The sequence below is a fragment of the Mustela erminea genome, chromosome 12 (assembly GCF_009829155.1).
Source record: "Mustela erminea isolate mMusErm1 chromosome 12, mMusErm1.Pri, whole genome shotgun sequence".
Lineage (NCBI taxonomy): Eukaryota > Metazoa > Chordata > Mammalia > Carnivora > Mustelidae > Mustela > Mustela erminea.
In genome coordinates, this window is record NC_045625.1 from 88,647,047 (window position 1) to 88,656,204 (window position 9,158).

General features: G+C 41.4%; 2 pseudogenes; one reads left to right on the forward strand and one right to left on the reverse strand.

Moving 5' to 3' along the window:
- Nucleotides 1-1,971: 1,971 nt before the first annotated feature.
- Nucleotides 1,972-2,895, reverse strand: LOC116570263 (annotated as a pseudogene).
- Nucleotides 2,896-7,639: 4,744 nt separating this feature from the next.
- LOC116570025 lies at nucleotides 7,640-8,143 on the forward strand (annotated as a pseudogene).
- The last annotated feature ends 1,015 nt before the right edge of the window (nucleotides 8,144-9,158 follow it).

Genomic DNA, 9,158 nt, shown 5'->3' on the forward strand with positions numbered 1-9,158 from the left:
TCAACATAGTATTGGAGGATCTACTCAGTTATAAGACTAGAAAACACAAAAAGTATAGGATTGGGGGGAGGGTAATGAGACTATTCACAGATAATAGGGTTGTGTATATAGAAAATCCAAAATAGTCTATAAATATACTATTAGAATTAAAAATGGAATTTAGAAATTTGAGATGGATCATAGCTTAAAATTCTACATTTTCTGGAAGAAAATGTCAGTCTTTGAGTAGGACACAAAATGCACTAACCATTTGAAAGGATTCAGTAGGGCTTCATAAAATGTGACATTTCTGCTTATCTCATGACCATTAAGAAATGAAAAGGCAAGCCTCAGAATGGGATGTAAAGATTTGCAATACACATGCTGACAAAGACTTATCAATAAAGAGTTCCTATACATCAATCATAGAAAGGCAGTCTATGTCAAAACTAATACTTGACAAAAGATTTACTGGTGGCCAGTAAGAACAGGAAAGGGTGCTCAACAGTATTATTTTCTGGAAAATCCAAATTAAAAGCACAATGAGATACCATCACACCCATACAAGAATGGCTAAAATTAGACTGACCATAGCCAGTGTCAAGGAGGATGTTGAGCAGAAGGAACAGTTATATTAGCCAGGGTTCCCAGAGGCAGAGAACCCAAGAGACACTTGTGCAGAGTTAGAGGGTCAGTTCCTGCCAGAGAGCTCCTTTCGGCTGCCTCACAGCCCGTCCTAGGTATTTCTGACTCCCAGCCGTCCCCAATATCCCACCGGCCAAGCCCCTGCAACAGATCTCTTAATATCGGTCTTCTAGTGGCTTCATTTCTCTGACTGACCCTACCTATTGACTTCTTGGAAAGTATATTTCCCCCAGAGTCTGAACATGTCAGGCACTGTTCAAGATGCTGAGGACATGTTGTAAAAGGTCTGATGACAAGAGACAGGAAACAATGACAGGAGAGAGAGACAGCATGTCCCATGGATATGAGGGTGGGGCATGTAAAAAGTGGGGTGGTGGGTGGTCAAGTAGGTTCCACAGGAAGGTCATCTGAGCCAGACTTGGAGAAGAGGGAGAAAGGTCTGATGATAGCTCGGCAGAGAGCACTCAGTGAAGAGGAAAGCAAATGTCCCTTCAGACCCCCGGGAAAATGGTGTCTGCAGCATGGCCAGGGAGAACAGAGGGACTGATGACCTCTATGTTGGAGCACGGGCCCAAAGGGGATTATCACAACTCTACGTTTTACAGCAAGCCTTGGAAAATCATCAGGCTGCTGGAACAGAGAAGAGAAATTATCTGACCTACACCCTTTAAAGAAGTTCCTTGAGGAAGGAGGGAGACCAGGGTGAGTCCATGGCACTTAGAGAGACCTTGGTGGCCGGCATCAGCATGGTAGCTTCCGAGGTTGTAGAAAGCAGCCCTTGGATTTCTGATGTATTTGATGGCAAAAGCAAGAGAGATATTCTATTGACCAGTGTGGGCTCTGAAGAAGAGAAGTGTGGCATATGTCCTTGGTGTTGTTCTAGGAAACCAGAAGGATGGAGTGGGAGGGAATGGGAAGCCTCTGTGAGGACCATCCTTGAGTGGTGGCTTGCAGTGTCGACCATGTGAAATTTGAGATGCTCACTAGACACATAATTGTAGGCATCTATTAAACAATTAGACTTCAGGGAACCAGTAAGTCCGGGTAATCATTCACTTGTCCAAAACCACAGAATGTTCAGCATGATGAGTGAACCACTGGGAAACACTCTGGATGCTGGATTATGATGGGTCAATATGGACTCATCAACTGTAACAAAGGTACCATCTGGGGAAGCCCCATGAGTCCATGAACTTCTATTTTGAGCACCTACTTGCACTTAAAAAATGAGGTAAGCAAATTCCCTTGAGAGTTGTCAAGGGAAATTGTGGGTGATGTGTGCAAGACACAAGCATCCTAATGGCTCTGGTATTCAAAGTCTTCCATCAAAAGCTCTTCTCCATCTAGTCATCTGGAGTCATGGCCCCTCCAAAGAATCTTCTTCCCAGATCCCATCACACCCTTTTCCTCAGCATATATATGAGGGGGTCCCCCATGGGGGTGATGACGGTGTAGGAGAGAGAAATGAACTTGCCCCGATCCTGGGAGTAGTTGTTGCTGGGCTGAAGGTAAGCATAGATGGTCATACCATAGAACAGGGAGACCACTGTGAGCTGGGAACCACATCCCCAAAACACTTTCCTCTACCCTGCAGCTGACCTTCTTTTTAAGACAATCTGACTGTAGGAGAATGTCATTAATGCCACAGGTATAAGGAGAATGATCACGGTGACAAAGCATTTCTCTGACTCATACACAGTGGTGTCAACACAGGCAATCTTGAGCAGCCAGGGTACCTCACAAAAGAAGTGATCTAGTTTATTTCTCCCACAAAGTAGTACAAGGAAGATGAGCACTGTCTGCAATGAGGAGTTGGCAAAACCAAGGAACCCCGATGCAGAAGCCAGCGGGGCACAGAGACGGGGTGCATGATCACTGTGTAGTGCAGGCACCTGTGGATGGCTACATAGAGGTCAAATGCTTGATCCCTATGATAATGCATTCTGTGCCTCCCAACCCTGGAGAGAGGAATAGCTGAACTACACAGCCACCAAACAAGATAGATTTGTCTGGTGTCCGGAGATTAGCCAGGAGCCGCGGGACAGTGCTGGTCATGTAACACAGGTCCAGAAAGCTTAGATTGGAGAGGGAAAAGTACACAGGAGTCTAAAGACATGAGCCCAGTTGGGACCATGCAGTGATGGTGTTTCCCAGCAGAGTGAACATAAAGGAGATCAGAAGAACCACAGAGAGGACTAGCTCCAGCTGACATTGCTCAGAAAAACCTTTCAGGATAAACCCAGTGAAAGAGCTGCCAGTTTTCTGTTCCATCCTCTGTTAGCTCATACTTCCTGTCAAGACCAAGCATTTAGCTCCTTTCTCCTTTTCACCACCATCCTGGTGTGTGTGTGGTCGACTGTTCCTTGCCACACAGTCTCACAGGACTTTCAGAATCAAGCGTTTCCTGGCCAAGAAACAAAAACAGAACAGTCCCATTCCCCAGTGGGTTCAGATGAAAACTGATAATAAAATCAGGTACAACTCTAAGAGGAGGCACTGGAGAACCAGGCTATGGTTATACCCTGTAAGGCATTGCACATCATGAGACACATACATAACTGGCACACATATTTAAGCTCCATGAAGATCACATGTCCCTAGCTTATCAAACTGTAAATATCACTCCTACCTGGCCAACTGACATGTTTTGTCAGGGAAACGATTTTTCTGTGTTACTGTGCCTCTATACCAGTAGACTCGTTCAGTAATAAATGTGAGACCTTTCAGCTGAATGGCCACTGTGTTCTGATTTATGAAGTACTGAATTCCCACTCATGTCAGAGCTCACATAGCACTGTCCCATAGAACTTTCCAAGTATTTAAAGTGGGCTGGGGGCGCCTGGGTGGCTCAGTCAGGTAGGTGTCTGCCTTCCGCCCAGGTCATGATCTTGGGGTCCTGGGACTAGGCTTATCGCTCAGCAGGTGTCTGCTTGTACCTGTCCCTCTGTGTCTCCCCTGGCTCATGTTCTCTCTTCATCTCTCTCAAATAGATAAGTAAATAAAACTTAAAAAGAAAAAGACCAAGCATTTAGCAATTTTTTTCTAAAGATTTATTGATTTATTGTAGAGAGAGAGAGAGAGGGAGCACATACACAGGGGATGGGGCAGAAGTAGAGGGAGAGAATCTCAAGCAAGCTCCAACTCCCTGCTGAGCACAGGGCCCAACGTGGGGGTTGATCTCACCACCCAGAGATCACAACCTGAGCCAAGATAAAAAATTGAATGCTTTACGGACTGAGCCAAGCCGGAGTCCCAAGCATTTAGCAATTTTTAAAAGAAATCTTTAATAAAAGAAATCTTAAGAAAAAAAAAAAGTTGGCAGGGGTGGTTTTATCATAAGACATGGTCATGGGACTTCTCAGTAAGTACTGAATAAACGATGTACTCATTGAAATTACATAGCTTATACTAATTCAGTTCCACATTATCATAAAAAGGAAATCATGATTTAATATACAAAGGTCAAATAATGGACTGCGTGTTGGCATCAGTCATAGTTACAAAAGGCCTCTCAGTCTGAGCTTAATAGGACTTAAAGTACTGTAAAAACATACATACATTTTAAAAACATACATACATTTGCGTATGATGGAAAAAGAGACAGAGCATTCAGAAAGAATCGGAAAGAGATGCAGACAGAGGGACGGACGGTGTTGTAAACACATTGCATGATTCTATGCAACTGGATTTGCACATACCTCACAAACAATAGAACAGAATACAACGTAACCTCGAAGAAAATACATTCAGAGATAGGAATTTATAATCTAGAATGTACTTATGCAAAGATTCAATTACAGGTAAAATATCACCATCGTTTTTATATAAACATTGTGTCAGAATTACTGCTCTAACTAATGTATTTTTGAAAGCTACATGTTTGGTTTTGGTGTTTTTGTATGGCAGTAAAACAATTAAATACTTGATCAGAGAGAACCTGAAAACACCACTATTGGTTACAGTGCTTAGCTTTGGCCCAAAAGATGCTTAAAATTGCTGTACCAATTTATCTCAAACTCTGAAAATTCATTGGCCCTGCATGCTTAGCTGGAATCAGAATTAAGTGGCTAACACTTTCCTCTTCCTTCTGAAGATTTCTGTTTCACTTGTTACCAAGGAGAGAGCATAAAATTCCTGACAAAGTCTGGATTATTCACTATTAACATTGTAATCAGAACAAACACTTTAAAAAGTTACCCAATTGAGTAACCTATGTACAAAGTACAATGTTGACATCACTCCCTATGATACAATGATTAAAATGGATAATAACTTGGAGATAAAGACAGATATATTCTCAAAGCAATGACAGGTCAACTCACTGTAATAGAAACCTTAAAGTAATATAAGGAAAGGCATAAAGAAGAGGATATTTTGATATTGTATAAAGCTCAGACATCCATCAACATTAGGTTAATTATTGTGTTTCTGAAAGCTATCTTAAAGAGTTAGGGACACTAGACTCAACATATTGTCAGCTCTAAGGTAAGTGTGTTGACCATTTTCATCCAGCTCTTCGTACTGAAGCAGCATAGTTATATTAGTATATGTGCTGCTGAAGAGAGCACAGAAGCATAGTTATAAACCAACCAAAGAGACATCAGAGAATGAACTTTTCTGTTCCTTCATATTCAAATGTTTAGGCACACAGCACATTTTAATGTATTCTAAGAGTTTCAGAATCTGAATTGGGCTTGTGTGTAGACCTATTAATGTATAAAAGAAGTTGGTACAAAATTTGCACAAAATAAATGTTCATAAAATGTGAATAGGAGATGTAGTATTTCACACTATTTTATGCCTCTTTTGATTTGCTATAAGGATATGTTCACTTGTATCCACAATAAAAATCTATGCTCAAAAAATTTCTTTTCTTTTTAATTTTTTTTTAAGGATTTTTATTTATTTATTTGACAGAGAGCGAGCACAAGTAGGCAGAGCAGCAGGCAGAGAAAGAAAGGGAAGCAGGCTCCCCACTGAGCAGAGAGCCCAATGCGGGGCTCGATCCCAGGACCCTGGGATCATGACCTGAGATGAAGACAGAGGCTAAACCCACTGAGCCACCCAGGCGACCCTATGCTCAGAAAATTTCTTAATGGGATTAAATATTAAAGTATCTGAGACCATCTAAATGTGCAACAACAGGGTATATCCCCTGACTCACACCTGCTCGTAGGAGCAAATAAAAACAAACCGCAGTTCAGTGTCACGCACACACACACAGATACAAAGACACTTGCCTGAAATCACTTGCTGACAGATTTTTAAATGTGCCTCATAAAGGAAGCACTGACCAAAGTGAAGGAGGTCAAAAATAAAATGCTAAATTTTATTCCATACAGCATTGTCTGTTTATGTGTTGTTTCTTACTGCTTTCATGAGTAGCAAAGCTGAGTAGTTGTAACAGAGAATTTATGGCCCGCAAAGCCAAAAATATTTAACATTTCCCCCTTTATAGGAAGTTTGTCAACCCCTGCATCAGAGGGCTGATGTTTCTTGTGAAATCAATCAGGCTCAAAGATTGGAGTGACATGACAGAAGGGTGTCCTGCTTATAAATACCGATCCAGTTAATGTCCTTTTCATTCTCCCTGGATGGCTCACAGCTTTTCAATAGTTTTTTTTGTTTTGTTTTGTTTTTGTTTTTTTACTTCAATGTACTTAAAACTTTTTTCTTAATAGAGTTAATGAATCTGTTTGAACCATTGTCAATAAATTATTATGTAAAATAGTGAGTATAATTCTTGCTGACTCTATATGAAAACATTAAATAGCAATTTTTAAGATTTTTTAAATTCTGTACCTATGAGAATATTATAAAAAGTAATAGAGCCACCTGGGTGGGTCAGTTGGTTGCGCATCTACCTTTGGCTTGGGTCATGATCCCAGGGTCCTGGGATAGAGCCCTGAGTTGGGCTCCCTGCTCAGTGGGGAGACTGCTTCTGCCTCTCCCTCTGCCGTGCCCCCTGCTTGTGCTTTCTTGCTCTCTTTCTCAAATAAATAAATAAAAATCTTTTTAAAATAAAATAAAATACAAAGCAATGGACTGTGAGTCAGGAAACCTAGATTATGTAGTTCTACCTTTTTCTCAAATTAGTTATGTGACCTATAGGCAAGTCATTTAACCTTCCTGAGCCTGGGTTTCCTAATCACTAAAATGTGAGTATTTTATTATCTCTTTCTTTTTCTTTTCTCTCTCTCTCTTTTTTTTTTTTTGGAAGATTTTATCCATTTATGAGAGAGAGGGCAGAGGGGAAGAGAGACATTTCGATGTTCATATTTGAAAGACAAATGCCATCTGGAATTTAAGAAACAAAACAGAGGGTCGCAGAGAAAGGGAGGAAAAATAAAATAAGATGAAATCAGAAAGAGGGTCCCACAAGGGACCCTTAACTCTAGGAAAGAACCAAGGGTTGCTGAAGGGGAGGTGAGTGGGGGGATGGGGTAACTGGGTGACGAGCTTTAAGGAGGACACTTGTGACAAGCACTGGGTGTTAAATGCAACTGATGAATCACTAAACTCTACCCCTGAAACTAATAACACAGTACATGTTAACTGAATTGAATATAAGTAAAAAATTTCCAAAACGGGTGTACAAATATCTCTTATATACCCTGATTTTTATTATCATGGGCATATACCCAGAAGTGGAATTGCTGAATTGTGTGGTGATACTGTTTTAGTTTTCCATAAACCCTCCTACTATGGTCCACAGTGGCTGAACCAGTTTACATTTCCCCCAAAAGTACATGGATTCTAGTGTCCCCACATCCTCCCCAACACTTTTTATCTTCTGGGGATTGGTGCTTAACTTTTTTTGTCATTTTGTGGGTTTTGTGATAGTAGCCATTCTGATGGATGGGAGTTGGTGGCAAATTGATGGTTGGCAGCTGTGCAAAAGGCAATTCCAAGAGAATTTGCAGAGTGGTCTTGTTCTCCACCTTTCTCTTCTTGTTGTTGAGGCTGCTCCGCTCTTGTTAGTGTCTGGCCTGCAGCCTCCTTGAGAGGGAGCACCATGCCTTTGATTAAGTTGCAGAGTTCTGATGGAGAGATCTTGAAAGCTGATGTTGAAACTGCCAAACAATATGTGATTATCAAGACCATTTTGGAAGATATGGGAGTGGAGGACATGATGACCCAGTTCCTCCACCACATGTCAACACAGCAATATTTAGAAAGATCTATCAGTGGTGCCCCCACCCCAGGGATGACTCTCCTCTTCCTGAAGATGCTGAGAACAAAGAAAGCAAACAGATGATATCCTTGTTTGGGACCGAGAACTCCTGAAAGTTGACCCAGAAACACTTTTTAAAAACTTATTCTGGCTGCAAATTCCCCAGACATCAAAGGTTTGCATGACATTCCGTGCCAGGCTGTTGCCAATATGATCAAGGGGAAAACTTCTGAGGAGATTCACGAGATCTTCAATATCATGAATGACTTTACTGAAGAAGAGGAAGCTGAGGTAACAAAGAACCAGTGTGCGAAGAGAAGTGAAGTGTTGTGCCTGACACTGTAACGCCATAAGGATTGTTCCAATTACTAGCTGCACCGTTCTGCTTATCATTGTTAATATTAGACAAGCAGCAGACAAGTGCAGCAACTACTCTGTTGTTTGAACAGAATATGTCCTCCCAGCATGTGTAGTTTGAGTAGATTCCAAATTTATGGCGGAGTTTCTTCCGGTGTGATCAAAAGTTTCTTTTTTTTTTCTCTGCTCTAGAATAAAATTGAACTGTGGATTCTCTATAAAAGGTGGCACTTGGGGCTTTCCCTCTCTTTGTGAAGTGATATTTGCCAAGTTTATTGTCTAGTTAGCTTTAGTTTAATGACCTTTTAAAAGTTGACATTGTGTTGTGCTCGCTTCGGCAGCACATATACTAAAAGTTGACATTGTGAATAAAACATGTTGCAGAATATATTCTGGAATAGAATTAACAGCATACTATCTTTACTCATGAGTTGGAAACTGGAAGAAAGCTATCTGAGGTCAATGTTTTGAGTGGGGTTATCAGGCTGTCTTCCAGCTCCCTATGGTTCAGGAGTTCTGCCAGTAGAGATTATCTGTATGTAGCAGGGTTCCCTTAGCTGGATCTAAGGACTTTTTGCATTTTTTTAAAGTTTTATTTATTTACTTGACAGATCACTAGTAGGCAGAGAGGCAGGCAGAGAGAGAGGAGGAAGCAGGCTCCCTGCTGAGCAGAGAGCCTGATGCGGGGCTCCATCCATCATGACCCGAGCTGAAGGCAGAGGCTTTTTAACCCACTGAGCCACCCAGGCACCCCGACTTTTTGCATTTTTAATGCTCAGCTTTGAATATTTTGGCTAGATACTCAGTTACTACTCAGTTTGTGGTTTTGGAGGAAATATAACTAGATAGCCTGTTAGCTTTTCAATTAAAAAAGATAAGAGCTCTTGGGTGGCACAGTCAATTAAATGTCCAACTCTTGGTTTCCACTCAGGTCATGATCTCAGCATGTTGGGATCCAGCCTGCATTGGGCTCCAGGATCAGCATGGAGACTGCTTGAGATTC